Source organism: Pleurodeles waltl, chromosome 11 (assembly GCF_031143425.1).
Source record: "Pleurodeles waltl isolate 20211129_DDA chromosome 11, aPleWal1.hap1.20221129, whole genome shotgun sequence".
NCBI lineage: Eukaryota > Metazoa > Chordata > Amphibia > Caudata > Salamandridae > Pleurodeles > Pleurodeles waltl.
This window is the reverse complement of record NC_090450.1, coordinates 801,644,456-801,662,761: the sequence shown is the minus strand read 5'-3', so window position 1 is coordinate 801,662,761 and position 18,306 is coordinate 801,644,456.

Below are 18,306 nucleotides of genomic sequence, written 5' to 3'. Positions count from 1 at the left end.
GAATCAGCTGTTTAATGTGCAGCGCGCGCAGCGGAGACACTGACACGCGCCCGTGTTGTCGTTTCTCGTGTTCCTCGTGGATAATCACGCAGCGAGGAACACCGGAGATTTGAGGGCAACGGTCGGACGGCAGTGTTGGTGAGCTTTGACATCGGAGGGCCAACTGCTGTGCGCTGGGGTGATTTTAAGGTTCGTTTGTTGTGAACATTATCTAAATAAACAGCTGAGAATTCATTTACCTCTCCTCGCGTTGTTTCAAGCTCACTTCACATCTTATCTTGGCATTGGAGCAACAGGGATTGATTCCAATCCTCAGCCTTAACAGTTCGTGTCTAAGCCAGCGGTTTGGTACTAAAACCATATAAGAGAGCCCTACATTTCGCCAAGAGTTGAGCATAAACTGAGCTGAGTTTTTCCCTTTAAGAACTGCTAATCGTGTTCTTTGGATAGTTCCTTACCTAGTGCCCCGAGTTCCCTCTTCGAGGCCTCTATTTGTAAATTCTGCGGGGACAACTTAACCATCATTTTCCGACAAATACCCTCCAAGCTTTTTCTAACCCCTTTAGCCCATTTCATTTCAGTTTGCCTAATCTCATTTTTACACCATAGAGCAATCTTTTGCCCCTCCACAGCATTCAAACGTTGCCAAAATCTGATTAATGCCACATGAGCCAGAATGCTCCAGGGCATCATGACTGTCTCCAATCTCACAGCCTTTATCATTGATGATTTTGGTACAAACAGTAAGCTTTTTAAACATTTCCATCCACTTTGCCACTGACACATAGCAGCTCAGCTCCGTACTGAAATTGAGGGGTATCATGGCCGCATAGGCTTTTAGAACAGGCCTGTGGGACAACTCACCCTAGTCCCTGTTAGATTTTTTTCAGGCCACTTACAGAGGCAAGAGCCTTTGCTTTTAGTGATTCAATGCGAACATTCCACTTTAAGGACTTCACAAACCAGACCTTTAAATACTTATGTTAATTGACCGATTCCAACTTAGTGGGTCAGAAATACCAACTAAACTTTACATTTTTTCCCCAAAACTCAACACTTTAGTCTTCTCCACATTTACCACTAACCTTTTAACTTTACAGCATCCCATAAATGCATCCAACTTCCTTTGCAGGCCTATCTCTGTTTTGATCTATAATCACAAGGTTATCTGCATACAGAAGACAGAAGGCATGCTACTTGTTTTCCATCCACTTCGGGGCTAATGCCTCTCTCTACTACCAAGGCTGCTGGCAAGTCAACTATAAATAGAGAGAAGAGTAAGGGGGCAAGTCACAACCCTGCCTCAACCCATTATTGATCGATATTTTCTGTGTCAAAGTCCTCTCTGTACCCATGATTACTTGAGCCCAGTTGTGCGAGTGTAGGTCCTGAATTAAAGCCAAAAAACTCTTTGGAATGTCTCGTTTTACCAGGGATTCCCATAAGCACTTTCGGTCCACCAAATCAAAAGCAGCACAGGAGTCTACGAAGCAGCAAAACAAACTGCCCCGTTGCTCTACTGACTTCCGCGCAATGGACCATAGGGAAAAACAGTGGTCAATTATTGAGTGACATTTTTTAAGCCTCCCCGTTCTGGTGGGACAGTATGATTCAGTTCGGCCATTCCTTAAACCAATTTAATTTGATTTTTCCCCAACATCCAGTAGGTTGATCAGCCTATAATTCTTTGTGGCCTTTAAATCTCCCCTCTTGTGAATGAGTCTGATGGTTTTCGGGGAACTGGCCTATAGCTAGTATGTCAAGAAACATCTGGTGAAATAATTCCTTCCACCAATCGGGCCTGGTCTTTATTATAACAGCCAGAAGGTTATCAGGTCCAGCCACTCTAGACAAAACCAGGTTCGCTATAGTGCGTTTAATATTGTCTACTGTAAACAGGGACCTGGTGTCCTCATCCACTCCTGCCCATGGGGTTACTGTCGCTAAAACGGGCTCTAACTCTTTACCATATATTTCTTTTAAATACTCCACCCATACATCTTCTTCCACTACACAGTTAATAACCCCCGTGTTTTCCTGAACCTTCTTGCACTAGCTTCCAAAACTTTCTTACATGTTTTTGTTTGAATTGCTTCAAATAGATTTCCTCCATGCTTCTCCTTCTTTTTTCTGGTTTCTTATTAACGTTTTGTATACGTCCTTGATGTTCTGGCGGCTAGTATACCTTTCATAGTCAAACCTAGATGTGAGACTTTTTTTCCCTTTCCTAATCTGAGCTTTTAATTTCCTACATTCTACATTAAACCAATTATTTCCTTTCATGTGGTTACCCTGGGTCCTATTATCCAATTTCCTGTTTTCTTTTAAATCAGCCCTTAGACAGTGAACCACTTGACTAATTATATTTTCATATCGCCTTATGTTGTTGACAGGGGCATTGGTCAACACTTGCTTCTGTTGAAAATTAGCTAATTTATCCATACATTCCTCAGTAATTCTGTTAGTAAGGTGCTTTGAATAATCCATCTGCAGGGGAATTATCATTTCTCACAACCTACTTTCACCTCTACTAAGTTCACGTTTTAGAGGATAGTGGTCACTCCATTCACATTGCACTACCTGAAAACTCCTGATTTTATCACAAAATCAAGCATGCATAAATTATAATCAATTGGGCAAAGTTGAGAGCCATTCTTGAACGCCCATTGAGCAGGGCAGTCAGAATCCATTTGTCTGTTGATGCAAAACAATCCCTTGAAGCCCAGGAGTTTACCTGGTGCCACATCCCGTGCTGTTAGCATAGTAGTTGGGAAACTGGCAAAATTTATGTTATGCAAGGTTAGTATCTCTTTGAACCAGGGGTCTACCATACTTAGGTCTAACTTATTATTGAAGTCTCCTAACATAATGAACATAGCTTTATGATAGTTTACACACAAGGAATCCACCTCTTCCTTAAATCTTCCCAGTTCATACCTGTACTCTTCCCTTCGCCCTCCCTGGATGTACACATGAACTATTATCATACGGTTGTACCTCAAATCTGGGTCCTGGAGGTGCAGTTTGCAGGCCACCAACCAGTTACATTTCACTCTAGTGGTGCAACCTTCTTGGCTATTTTGGTGGATATAAGGGCTATTAGCTCTGACAGAGTGGCACCCCAGTTGATTCTTCTTGCTGTCCTATTTATCTGCACAAAACCATCAAAACTTAGGGTTTCGTCTCACAGCCACATTTCCTGAAAACACACAATCTCATGCAGATTAACTAACCTTTTAAAAACTTTCTAGGTTTGAGATTCTTGTAAAGCCATTAATATTGATTGTTGATACCCCTAGGTTGTGCGACAACCCGATATTCTAATCAATATCACGCAGCCACCCGTCTATCCTGGAGTCTGGTGAGGACAGAGCCGTATAGCTATTCTCGAGGTTCATACATTACTGTACCAGGGTATGGCACACCTATTTCCAGATTTTCCTTTTCTCTATACCCCTGGTCAATCAACTTTACTTACCTTGGCCCTAGCCCTGCGTGGTGCCTTAGGAAGGGTTTCATCGGTCTTCCGCTTTAGGTATTTCTGATTCTGGGACAAACTTGGCCCCTTCTTTTAACACCTCACTTTCCGTGTTTACAAGTACTGTATTTACCAGTCGTGAGTACAGCAGAACCTTAGTGACTTCATTTCCTTTGTTGTTCTTCGTTCACCCAGTTTCTTAACAAGCATTGGCTGCCTGGACACATATACACTCTGAGAGCCGGCCGGACCGAGGGCATCCCCTTCTGCCTCCCGATGGAATGGAGTTTCCATTCTTTGCTTATTTTCGTCCACAGATCTTACTATTGTCGGCATATGGTCCCTTATTTGTTTTAATTCCCATGCAATTGATCTTTCTGTGTTTTAAGAATATCATAGCTCATTACAGACACCTCCAAAAGTTCTTGCAAAGTCTTTTGGAAAATCAGCATTATGTCCAACATTGAAGCCTAGGGTATAGCTGATATTTTTAAGTTTACAATAGAGTTTTGCACAGAGCCTTCAGTGACATCTTTTGCTGCAGCCAGGCACTTCTCCCTTATCTTTTCACGCTCTTTTCTATGATAATTAGACACCATGCTGTAATGCTCTTCATCTACTCCCCCATGCCTCTCCCCCACTTGTGAACCTCTATTCTCTATTAGGGAAAAAGGCAGTGGTGATGAGGACTGTCTTGGTTCTAAGCAAAATTCATTCTGGCTCAATGTGTGTGGATTGCTTCTGGAGGGTAAACGTAGGTCCGAGGATAGGTGGCTAACATTCTCAGATTCCCTTGGTTGCCCTTCTCCGGTTGGCCAGATTTCCGAGAACAGTTGTTTTCTTTTAAAATGTTTGCCCACAAACCCCTTAATTGATTTGCTAACTGACGCCCACCCCATCTCATCCCGTAAAGGGCTTTTCTGATGATTTTGCTTCTATCTGTATCCATGCATAGTCCTTATTTCGCCTTCTCTGTAAGTTACCTCCTTTGTTCCAGGGCCTTATTTCCTGTTATAGTGAAAACCTTCTCCTTTAAGCATCTATTCGTCTCTTTTCGTGTTTTGCCTCTCCCCGGCACCATCCTTCCTTAATGTGTAACCGAGGTGCCTTCGTAGGTTGTTACCACTCCAGGGTTAATACCCTTCCCGCTCTTGTCTCAACAAGCCAGGCCACTTGCTCTCACCCCAGAATCCCACTTCGCAACGTTCTCAACACTCCTCTGGAAAAGGAGTACTTAGGCCCTTTTAACAAAAGGATTTACTGCTAGACACTTAACTCTGCTTTCCTACTGTAGTCAGGTGCCTTGCCAAACGTCCGCTGGACTACTGCCCCCATCACTACCCACAAGTATTTCCGTGCTCCTTACTCCTTGCTCTGTTTAGAACAGTCCTTAGTGCCACAAGGAGCCTTATACCTGGCCCCCCTTCACGTCCACAGACACAAGACCACTGGCCTCCCAGTCTCAGTGCATGCACTGTTGCGCGCCATGCTCCTCGCAGCTCCGTGCAGGGGGCGACACAGTTGCCCCATGCTGGACCTGATGGCCAGCTGGATATACTTCTTTGGGGTGGTAGGTGGTTGGAGAGACCGGGGTTTTGGGGCTTATACCTGCACTTGACTGCTTGACTTGAGGTTCACTGCTGTGGCTCACTGGTTGCAGCTCCCACGCTGCATCTCACGTGTCTCCAGCGAAGGTGTGCATGCATGAGCATGGCAGCGTCCGCGGCACTCAGCAACGATACTGGCCTCAGGAAGCAGTGCGGTAGAGTGAGCTTGTGGTGACTTCACGTTGCAGTAAACTTTGGTGACCATCCAATTATGGAGAAGTGGAAGCTCTGGTTGGTGGAAGCTATTACACCTGTCAACTGCATTTGACATCATCTGTCATTTCCTCCTCCTTGTTGGGGTCAAAAACACTAGAAATGAAGGTTTGTGCTATCAGATAGCCAGAACCATTTCTCCCAGATCGCTGACAAAGTATCCTGCTTCATTCTTTCTATTCTCAAACAACATTATTTAACTGTGATGTTCCTTAAGGCTCAATACGTTTGCCTTTCTGATTCAACATCTACATTTCTCCTTTAGCCCACGGAAAATATGAGCCCAGTATGTGTCTCTATGATACCCAGATATTGTTTCTCCTAACCTCCAATACGAACAAGATCACCAGCTCTAGTGCTGACATTCACAATATCCTGAGCTTTGTTCAATTCTATTTGTCAAAAAATGTTCTAAAATGAAATCATGCCAAGGCAGTACTGACTGTAACTAGAAACCGAATTGACAGTTGGAATTCCAAATACTTGCCCCCTAATTCATGGTTCTTCTCCTGTTGTAAGTGAAACATTGTGAAAAAAATCTAAGTGTCATCATATATTTAATTCTCTGGCTTGAACCACAAATGTCAAAGGTAACCAGGACCTGCTTGTGGCTACTCAAGCTTCTAAAAAAGATCCTCCGCTCTGTACAAACTAAGTACCATAAACATGTGGCAATGACTTTGATTCAGTGATGTCTTGACAAGGGAAATACATGCGTTTTAGTTTCATCTAAAAAGCCACATTGAAGACCCCAGATGCTCTGCAGCTCCCGTGATTACTGGATCTGCCAGCTGTGTTCACATCACCTCGCCTTACCCAGTGTTTAATTCGTAAATAAAAAGGTGCCTGTGCTCAAAGCTCTCCTTTGAAACTTGCGACTGCTGCAATTAAATGTGCAAGCACAGAATACTAAGGCAGCGTAATTCTAAAGCCATCTCAGGCAGCTTTAATTTATTTACAGCCACTTCCTGCCCCTTCAGCTCACTTGTGCAGCTTTCTGCTTTCTTGAGCCTCCGCCTCAAATTAAGCACTGTCCCTACCCCTCCTTTCTTTTTAGTTTCCAAAGTTCATGCTTACATACCATGCCTTGCTTTCCTCTGGCAAATTTCTGCTTGACACTCCGAAAGTATAGATGACTTCCAGCACAGAATGATCACTAACAGAATATCGATAACAGAAATATTGTGTGGACAGAATATTGTGTAAAAAATATAGAGGATCAAAATATCAAGAAGGCAAGGGCAAATAGGTAGGTATAGATTTACTATTCTTAGCTCCACATCTATGTACCTGGAAGATATATATATATATATATATATATATATTGTCAAAGTATGTATATGTAGAAATATGTAGAGTAAAACTTTGCTTATGTTTTGAATCTTATCTTCACAATATTTATGTCCTTCGCTATTCTTGACACAATATTTAGTCCACACAATATTTTTTCCCAGATATTTTGTCTAAATACTGTGCAGAAAGGGCTTTCTTAGGATCCGCTGCTAAAGAATGGAACAAACTCCCTGATCCCTCACTTCTCACTCATTGTGTATGCAGCATTGAAAAACATTGCTTTTTAAAGCTGTCATCCCATTATTATGAGTCCATCTTCATTTTATTTCAAAGCTTTCTTTTCAGTGAAAGTCATTTTGCTGAGCCAATAAACCTTGGTGTATGTGTGCTTTAGAAATGTCAAATACCAACTCACAAGTAGCAAAAGGAAAGTGGTGGGCTTGGGGCAGAAGTAATAACTTAGAGTGGGTTATTTCTAAATGGAAGAAAATAATGAGCTGTATTGTTATTTGATATATGTTAATTAAGCGTTAGGAGGTTAAACTGTAGCACAAATCATAAAAGGGACAGCATTTAACCAGAGGAAGGGCTACAAGGAAGACAAAGCCAACAAAAGGAAAACTTGAGAGAGTGGATGAAAGAAGCGTGGGAGGCACAGATACAACCTCACCTATAAACAGAAAGTATTTGATCTAAAATGTATCAAGTAATGGGTTGGAAGTTTTGGAAAAGAATATTCTACATGTCAATGGGTGAGGGATGATCGAAGTAATAGTCAACAATGATGGCATGAAAACACAAGCCAAGGTTCCATGTCACTAAGGGAAATACTGACACCTTGCCAGGATGCCACACTTAGGACTAGTCTTCTTCGCCCTGCAAGTACACCAGTATCATGCTGACAACATCCTGGCTGACTTCCCAGAATTATTCAAAGGTGTTGGCTGCATGAAAGTCATGACAATCAAGCTCCACACAGATTAGACAATACGGCCAGTAGCTCTGCGCCACAGGAGGGTGCCATTTCACCTAAGCCCGCTTGTTGAAAAGGAACTGGGGAAGCTGGAATGGCTAGGTGTGATTGAAATATTAACAGGACCAATACCGTGGTATTCCCCTTGTAATAACCCCTAAACCCAAATAACCAGGGGCCATAAGACTCTGTGTAGACATGAGGCTACCCAATAAAGCCATTTGCTGTGAACAGCACATCGCACTAACTATTGGCAAGATTGTAGCAGATTTAAATGGAGCCAGGTGGTTCGCCAAGATTAACTTAAACTCCGGATACCACCAACTACTACTTGAAAAGGCGAGCAGGTATATCACAGCATTCTCAACACACATAGGCCTCCGCCGATATTGGTGCCTCAATTTCAGAATATCTTCAGTTGTTGAAGTCTTTCAGGACATCATTTGTGATACTCGGTCAGGCCTAGTGGGAGTGATCAATGTATGTGATGATATTGTCATCTTCTCGAATACCTTAGAAGAGCATTGTCAGGAATCCCCAAGGTGCCTCCTGCGTTATCTGTCAGCATCCCAAGGGATTAGGGTTAAATCATATCTCTGTTCTTGGTTAAACCTTCATGTTTCTAAGTAAACATAATGTGCTGTGTTACACAATTGGTTTATCAATGCTTGTTTTACCAATGCTTGTTTGCTAATGTGAGCAGATGTAGACATGTGCTTCTAATTGGGCGTGGTGACTCATCTCAACTGCTTTCCTGATTGGCTATGAATAGCAGAGTGAAGCATGCCTCCCTGCTTGGCTTTGTTTTGCTTCCTGATCTCAGCATCTGACTTGGCAGTCCAGCCCCTGCTGTCATCCTCGTATTCAGGACTTTTGAGGCAATTCTTTTCTTCGTTCCTGTACCAGCTGACACCAGGCATTCCTCCAGCACACCAGAAAAGACTGCAGCTAAGTGACTAGTATTCTCCAGGGAGTTTGTTCTTTGAGCGCTGCGCATTACTAGAAAAGCTGGTATATTTCAGACCTCGTGTTTTGGCGTAGTGCTTATCTTGAAGAGACGAATGCATTTCTGAACATTCTACATTATTATTGTAGTTACTTGCCTAAATGTGCTTCAGGAAATCTGCTTGAGCTCAAGTACTACAAAAAGTGACAGTGCGATTTTAAAAGAGCATTTACGTGACTTTTCTTTCTCTAATGGCATAACTCTTGGATTTGAATTGTGTCATTCATGCCTGTGTTTCAGGTTTGAGGAATTTGCTTTTTGAAGGGTTTTTCACACACATAGTCAAACCAAACAAAATTGCGCCACCGTAACTGTTTGAACTCAGAGTGGACATTTGTATTTCTTGAATTGTTTTTGTTCCTTTTAGTTTAACCCTATGCATGCAGGAAAGTTATATGTGATATAATTAATGCCCTTGTTTGTCTTTCTTGTGCATGATAAGTACCACCACAGTTCTAATTGTAGTGCGCAACAGTGAATCTCTGTGAAGCCAGCCCTAGTGGCGCAGTACTTATTGTTATGGTACTCAGTTTGGGTTTTTGGTAATGCAGTGTTAGTAATTGTGCCAAGAGTTATCATTATCCAAGAAAAGTGCTGGAACACCCCGGTGTTCTTCTACCGCTCCCGTGGCCATATCAGAAAAAGAGAATCAGTTTCAAGGAAGTTGAGTGCACTAACTCTGCTATCACTCTGTCAACATTGACCTGCCCCCTGAAGATACAGGGTGCCTGGCTGTACCGGCAAGACGTGGCAGCGTTTTGTCTCTTTCTCTTCCACTCCCCCTTTCCTTTTGGGACACCTGCCGGGGTTTCTGTGTCCACCAGGAAGTGGCGAGAGGTGTTCCAGGAGGTTGGGGGCAAACCATCGCCCCTGCAGACATCCTGCAGGTGAGTGGCCCCGTCTTGACAAGCTTAATGAGAGATTGAGAGCCACCCACAAGCTCCTACTGGAATAACACTACATTGACAAATGTGCTCTTTCTATACCAATGCCCTAGAATTATTGGGCTATTGCTTTTCAACTGAAGGCCTACAAGTCGTCCCCAAAAAATGGTACCTATTAGGTCAGCGACAGTACCACAGAACCCATGTGAAGTGCACAACTTCCTGGGAATGGCCAACTACTGTGGGTGCTTCATGCCAACCTGCCCACCCTGTCTGAACTGCTGCGAGCTCTGACCAAGCACGACTGCCTGTGGGACTGGAACAACATGACTGCACAAGCATTCAAGGAGGTGAATAGTGCACTTCTGCACTTCAGTCCTAAGCGCCGAACGGAACTAGTCGTGGACTCCAAGAGAAATGTGAAGGGTCATTGGTCCCCATCACATACACAAGCAGGTCACTCACTGATGTCGAGACCCGGTATGCCCAGATTGAGTGTGAAGCTCTGCCAATCTAGTGGGCATACCAGCACTTTCACCTTTATCTCTGCAGACAGACGTTCCAGGTTGTGACCAATCACAAATAACTGGTCTCCTTGTTTGACAGACTACCGAAAATGGGCCAGCACGGATCAAGAGGTGGACACTCTAGCTTCAACAGTACTTTTTTGAAGTAATATACCGGCCCAGGGTGAACAACCCTGACACCTCCTTGCATCTGAAGCAGCCTAAAACAATAAAGAGGATGATGGCACAGAAGGATTAATGAGGATGATTGTTGAAGATACAGCTCCACGAGCACTGTCCTTAGCAGGAATCCAAGAGGTGACAACAAGTGACACATGCATCTCAAAAGCAAAAGAGGCACTCCAGAGATGACAGTGGTGCAACTTCTTGGACACAGCATGAGTACTCAATGCGGAAAAGCAAGCCACCATAACCCAGAACTGGCGAATGCACTATGAGCTCAGTGTGAATGAAGGAGGGCTGTTGCTGTGAGGCCCCCAAATTGTCATCCTACCTAGTGTATGGGACTGAGTTGTCGAAATAGCCCACCAGTGACAACAGGTTATCACCAAAACTAAAGACTGCCTTAGGGACAAGGTATGGTTCCCTGGCATGGACAAGTGGGTTGAGGAGAAAGTGAGGGACTGCCACTCATGCACCATCGTGAGGGGAGACCTACTGGTTACTCCACTGATTACTGAGGAGGCAGATATACAACCCTGGTTATCTGTCAGTATGGGCTTTGGAAGCTTACCATATGGTTGACTCAGCGGTCACGTTGTTGGGACACCCTTATGAGGTCAAGACTGTCTGGTTCCAAGGACAAGAGTTCCAGAAATATTTGCACAGCCCCAACATAAAGCACTGACAAATAAGCCCCCATTGGCCCCAGGCCAATGGAGAAGGGTTTATGTAGACGCTCAACAGGGCACCCAGGATTGGAGTTGAGAGAGGCGAAGATGCAGAGTGTTGTCTACATGAGTTTCTAAGAGCATATCACCAGAAACCCAACAGCATGATGGGGTGTTCTCCAAGTGATCTACTAATGCGGAAGTGTGCCAAGGGCCAAATTGGAATCCGGCAGTCATCGATATACCTGCCACCCAAGAGTAGCGCTGTGCCACAAATTAGAAAGCCTGCAAAGTTTGCAGAGTAGTGGAACCTGATATCTGCGTAGGTGACAACGTAATTATGAAAGATTATCACCCTGGGTGAAATTTTTTACACCCCATTTGAGAAGGAGGTGTGGGAAGTCACCAGAGTGGGATGGACAATAACTGTCCAACAAGGAGAATCTGAAATATCCAGGAATGTGTAATGGTTCAAAAAGATGAGACCAGGAAAGTCTGAATGATATGAGTGTCATGACCACCCAAGTGATGAAAACCCAGGGCCTGACACTAGCCAAGGGAAATTGCCAGCTGGCTCACAGGTCGCTCCTAGCCAATCAGCCAACAGTAATGGACACTCAATGATCCAGGACTTCAGTGGTTGCAGCCAGAGGTATGGTCTCTGGACCAACCCAGTGCCCAACCACAGACTCAGAGTCTATGACCCTCATTTTGGCCCCTGGCGGTCACAGTGGTGGTATCACTGCCAACAGGCTGGCGGTGAAGACCGCCACATTATGAGTGTGGCGGGTTGGCCTCTGCCAACCTGCCACCTCAGGGCTGAGCATCTCTGACCCCGCGGTCCACAGAAGACCACCGGCGGTATTAGTTGCCACCTTTCCACCAGGTTTTCCGCAGCGGTCGCACTGCCACGAAAACCCTGCTGGAAAGGCTACAGGTGACAGGGAATGTCTTCCCTGTCACCGGCAGACGACTCCCCATCCCCCCAGCAAGCACAATACCCCCTATATCCCCACAAGGTACTGCACCCCTCTCTTCCCACCAGAAACAACACCCCCCACCCTACACTGGGTACAGCGCCCCCTCCCCCACCTGCACCACACCTCCTTGCATACATGCACATGCACACAGGCACCCACACGCACCCTGCATACACTCATTCACCAACACAGACATACGCGCATTCACTCACATGTATCCATACACGCATTCACTTCAGCACTCATACTCGCATTCACTCCAACATACATACTCACATTCACTCCAACATACATACTCATATTCACTCCACTATACACACAGGCATACGATACACACATGCATACACACTTACATTCGTAACTACTCAAGAGGATCCAAATTGCTCAGAACTCCTAGCCCAGTTGGAATACGAGGCTACATTCCTGGCTGATGTCTCTTCAACTATTATAAATTCAAAGGTGGTGGCCTCAAAAACCATAATTTTATTAAGGAGGAACTTGTGAATAAGAAACAGGATTTTTTGGAGAAACCATCTTCTCCAAAGATCCCCCCTTCGAGGGAATAAGTTATTCTGTGATTAGTTAGATTCAATGATCACAAAGGGATTTAATGACAGGAAATGCACCTTCCCTTATCGTAGTGGTTCATAGAAATCTTTTAAGTCCTGGAACAGGAATACTTGGGACTCTTCAAAGAAGGAAAGACATTTCTATTCTTCATGTAGAATGGTGACTCATCTCAACTGCTTTCCTGATTGGCTATGAATAGCAGAGTGAAGCATGCCTCCCTGCTTGGCTTTGTTTTGCTTCCTGATCTCAGCATCTGACTTGGCAGTCCAGCCCCTGCTGTCATCCTCGTATTCAGGACTTTTGAGGCAATTCTTTTCTTCGTTCCTGTACCATCTGACACCAGGCATTCCTCCAGCACACCGGAAAAGACTGCAGCTAAGTGACTAGTATTCTCCAGGGAGTTTGTTCTTTGAGCGCCGCACATTACTAGAAAAGCTGGTATATTTCAGACCTCGTGTTTTGGCGTAGTGCTTATCTTGAAGAGACGAATGCATTTCTGAACATTCTACAATATTATTGTAGTTACTTGCCTAAATGTGCTTCAGGAAATCTGCTTGAGCTCAAGTACTACAAAAAGTGATAGTGCGATTTTAAAAGAGCATTTACGTGACTTTTCTTTCTCTAATGGCATAACTCTTGGATTTGAATTGTGTCATTCATGCCTGTGTTTCAGGTTTGAGGAATTTGCTTTTTGAAGGGTTTTTCACACACATAGTCAAACCAAACCAAATTGCGCCACCGTAACTGTTTGAACTCAGAGTGGACATTTGTATTTCTTGAATTGTTTTTGTTCCTTTTAGTTTAACCCTATGCATGCAGGAAAGTTATATGTGATATAATTAATGCCCTTGTTTGTCTTTCTTGTGCATGATAAGTACCACCACAGTTCTAATTGTAGTGCGCAACAGTGAATCTCTGTGAAGCCAGCCCTAGTGGCGCAGTACTTATTGTTATGGTACTCAGTTTGGGTTTTTGGTAATGCAGTGTTAGTAATTGTGCCAAGAGTTATAATTATCCAAGAAAAGTGCTGGAACACCCCGGTGTTCTTCTACCGCTCCCGTGGCCATATCAGAAAAAGAGAATCAGTTTCAAGGAAGTTGAGTGCACTAACTCTGCTATCACTCTGTCAACAATGACCTGCCCCCCGAAGATACAGGGTGCCTGGCTGTACCGGCAAGACGTGGCAGCGTTTTGTCTCTTTCTCTTCCACTCCCCCTTTCCTTTTGGGACACGTGCCGGGGTTTCTGTGTCCACCAGGAAGTGGCGAGAGGTGTTCCAGGAGGTTGGGGGCATACCATCGCCCCTGCAGACATCCTGCAGGTGAGTGGCCCCGTCTTGACAAGCATAATGAGAGATTGAGAGCCACCCACAAGCTCCTACTGGAATAACACTACATTGACAAATGTGCTCTTTCTATACCAATGCCCTAGAATTATTGGGCTATTGCTTTTCAACTGAAGGCCTACAAGTCGTCCCCAAAAAATGGTACATATTAGGTCAGCGACAGTACCACAGAACCCATGTGAAGTGCACAACTTCCTGGGAATGGCCAACTACTGTGGGTGCTTCATGCCAACCTGCCCACCCTGTCTGAACTGCTGCGAGCTCTGACCAAGCACGACTGCCTGTGGGACTGGAACAACATGACTGCACAAGCATTCAAGGAGGTGAATAGTGCACTTCTGCACTTCAGTCCTAAGCGCCGAACGGAACTAGTCGTGGACTCCAAGAGAAATGTGAAGGGTCATTGGTCCCCATCACATACACAAGCAGGTCACTCACTGATGTCGAGACCCGGTATGCCCAGATTGAGTGTGAAGCTCTGCCAATCTAGTGGGCATACCAGCACTTTCACCTTTATCTCTGCAGACAGACGTTCCAGGTTGTGACCAATCACAAATAACTGGTCTCCTTGTTTGACAGACTACCGAAAATGGGCCAGCACGGATCAAGAGGTGGACACTCTAGCTTCAACATTACTTTTTTGAAGTAATATACCGGCCCAGGGTGAACAACCCTGACACCCCCTTGCATCTGAAGCAGCCTAAAACAATAAAGAGGATGATGGCACAGAAGGATTAATGAGGATGATTGTTGAAGATACAGCTCCACGAGCACTGTCCTTAGCAGGACTCCAAGAGGTGACAACAAGTGACACATGCATCTCAAAAGCAAAAGAGGCACTCCAGAGATGACAGTGGTGCAACTTCTTGGACACAGCATGAGTACTCAATGCGGAAAAGCAAGCCACCATAACCCAGAACTGGCGAATGCACTATGAGCTCAGTGTGAATGAAGGAGGGCTGTTGCTGTGAGGCCCCCAAATTGTCATCCGACCTAGTGTATGGGACTGAGTTGTCGAAATAGCCCACCAGTGACAACAGGTTATCACCAAAACTAAAGCCTGCCTTAGGGACAAGGTATGGTTCCCTGGCATGGACAAGTGGGTTGAGGAGAAAGTGAGGGACTGCCACTCATGCACCATCGTGAGGGGAGACCTACTGGTTACCCCACTGATTACTGAGGAGGCAGATATACATCCCTGGTTATATGTCAGTATGGGCTTTGGAAGCTTACCATATGGTTGACTCAGCGGTCACGTTGTTGGGACACTCTTATGAGGTCAAGACTGTCTGGTTCCAAGGACAAGAGTTCCAGAAATATTTGCACAGCCCCAACATAAAGCACTGACAAATAAGCCCCCATTGGCCCCAGGCCAATGGAGAAGGGTTTATGTAGACGCTCAACAGGGCACCCAGGATTGGAGTTGAGAGAGGCGAAGATGCAGAGTGTTGTCTACATGAGTTTCTAAGAGCATATCACCAGAAACCCAACAGCATGATGGGGTGTTCTCCAAGTGATCTACTAATGCGGAAGTGTGCCAAGGGCCAAATTGGAATCCGGCGGTCATCGATATACCTGCCACCCAAGAGTAGCGCTGTGCCACAAATTAGAAAGCCTGCAAAGTTTGCAGAGTAGTGGAACCTGATATCTGCGTAGGTGACAATGTAATTATGAAAGATTATCACCCTGGGTGAAATTTTTTACACCCCATTTGAGAAGGAGGTGTGGGAAGTCACCAGAGTGGGATGGACAATAACTGTCCAACAAGGAGAATCTGAAATATCCAGGAATGTGTAATGGTTCAAAAAGATGAGACCAGGAAAGTCTGAATGATATGAGTGTCATGACCACCCAAGTGATGAAAACCCAGGGCCTGACACTAGCCAAGGGAAATTGCCAGCTGGCTCACAGGTCGCTACTTGCCAACCAGCCAACAGTAATCGACACTCAATGATCCAGGACTTCAGTGGTTGCAGCCAGAGGTATGGACTCTGGACCAACCCAGTGCCCAACCACAGACTCAGAGTCTATGACCCTCATTTTGGCCCCTGGCGGTCACAGTGGTGGTATCACTGCCAACAGGCTGGCGGTGAAGACCGCCACATTATGAGTGTGGCGGGTTGGCCTCTGCCACCTCAGGGCTGAGCATCTCTGACCACGCGGACATACGCGCATTCACTCACATGTATCCATACACATTCACTCCAACATACATACTCATAGAATGGTGACTCATCTCAACTGCTTTCCTGATTGGCTATGAATAGCAGAGTGAAGCATGCCTCCCTGCTTGGCTTTGTTTTGCTTCCTGATCTCAGCATCTGACTTGGCAGTCCAGCCCCTGCTGTCATCCTCGTATTCAGGACTTTTGAGGCAATTCTTTTCTTCGTTCCTGTACCAGCTGACACCAGGCATTCCTCCAGCACACCGGAAAAGACTGCAGCTAAGTGACTAGTATTCTCCAGGGAGTTTGTTCTTTGAGCGCCGCACATTACTAGAAAAGCTGGTATATTTCAGACCTCGTGTTTTGGCGTAGTGCTTATCTTGAAGAGACGAATGCATTTATGAACATTCTACATTATTATTGTAGTTACTTGCCTAAATGTGCTTCAGGAAATCTGCTTGAGCTCAAGTACTACAAAAAGTGACAGTGCGATTTTAAAAGAGCATTTACGTGACTTTTCTTTCTCTAATGGCATAACTCTTGGATTTGAATTGTGTCATTCATGCCTGTGTTTCAGGTTTGAGGAATTTGCTTTTTGAAGGGTTTTTCACACACATAGTCAAACCAAACCAAATTGCGCCACCGTAACTGTTTGAACTCAGAGTGGACATTTGTATTTCTTGAATTGTTTTTGTTCCTTTTAGTTTAACCCTATGCATGCAGGAAAGTTATATGTGATATTATTAATGCCCTTGTTTGTCTTTCTTGTGCATGATAAGTACCACCTCAGTTCTAATTGTAGTGCGCAACAGTGAATCTCTGTGAAGCCAGCCCTAGTGGCGCAGTACTTATTGTTATGGTACTCAGTTTGGGTTTTTGGTAATGCAGTGTTAGTAATTGTGCCAAGAGTTATAATTATCCAAGAAAAGTGCTGGAACACCCCGGTGTTCTTCTACCGCTCCTGTGGCCATATCAGAAAAAGAGAATCAGTTTCAAGGAAGTTGAGTGCACTAACTCTGCTATCACTCTGTCAACAATGACCTGCCCCCCGAAGATACAGGGTGCCTGGCTGTACCGGCAAGACGTGGCAGCGTTTTGTCTCTTTCTCTTCCACTCCCCCTTTCCTTTTGGGACACGTGCCGGGGTTTCTGTGTCCACCAGGAAGTGGCGAGAGGTGTTCCAGGAGGTTGGGGGCATACCATCGCCCCTGCAGACATCCTGCAGGTGAGTGGCCCCGTCTTGACAAGCATAATGAGAGATTGAGAGCCACCCACAAGCTCCTACTGGAATAACACTACATTGACAAATGTGCTCTTTCTATACCAATGCCCTAGAATTATTGGGCTATTGCTTTTCAACTGAAGGCCTACAAGTCGTCCCCAAAAAATGGTACCTATTAGGTCAGCGACAGTACCACAGAACCCATGTGAAGTGCACAACTTCCTGGGAATGGCCAACTACTGTGGGTGCTTCATGCCAACCTGCCCACCCTGTCTGAACTGCTGCGAGCTCTAACCAAGCACGACTGCCTGTGGGACTGGAACAACATGACTGCACAAGCATTCAAGGAGGTGAATAGTGCACTTCTGCACTTCAGTCCTAAGCGCCGAACGGAACTAGTCGTGGACTCCAAGAGAAATGTGAAGGGTCATTGGTCCCCATCACATACACAAGCAGGTCACTCACTGATGTCGAGACCCGGTATGCCCAGATTGAGTGTGAAGCTCTGCCAATCTAGTGGGCATACCAGCACTTTCACCTTTATCTCTGCAGACAGACGTTCCAGGTTGTGACCAATCACAAATAACTGGTCTCCTTGTTTGACAGACTACCGAAAATGGGCCAGCACGGATCAAGAGGTGGACACTCTAACTTCAACATTACTTTTTTGAAGTAATATACCGGCCCAGGGTGAACAACCCTGACACCCCCTTGCATCTGAAGCAGCCTAAAACAATAAAGAGGATGATGGCACAGAAGGATTAATGAGGATGATTGTTGAAGATACAGCTCCACGAGCACTGTCCTTAGCAGGAATCCAAGAGGTGACAACAAGTGACACATGCATCTCAAAAGCAAAAGAGGCACTCCAGAGATGACAGTGGTGCAACTTCTTGGACACAGCATGAGTACTCAATGCGGAAAAGCAAGCCACCATAACCCAGAACTGGCGAATGCACTATGAGCTCAGTGTGAATGAAGGAGGGCTGTTGCTGTGAGGCCCCCTGATTGTCATCCTACCTAGTGTATGGGACTGAGTTGTCGAAATAGCCCACCAGTGACAACAGGTTATCACCAAAACTAAAGCCTGCCTTAGGGACAAGGTATGGTTCCCTGGCATGGACAAGTGGGTTGAGGAGAAAGTGAGGGACTGCCACTCATGCACCATCGTGAGGGGAGACCTACTGGTTACCCCACTGATTACTGAGGAGGCAGA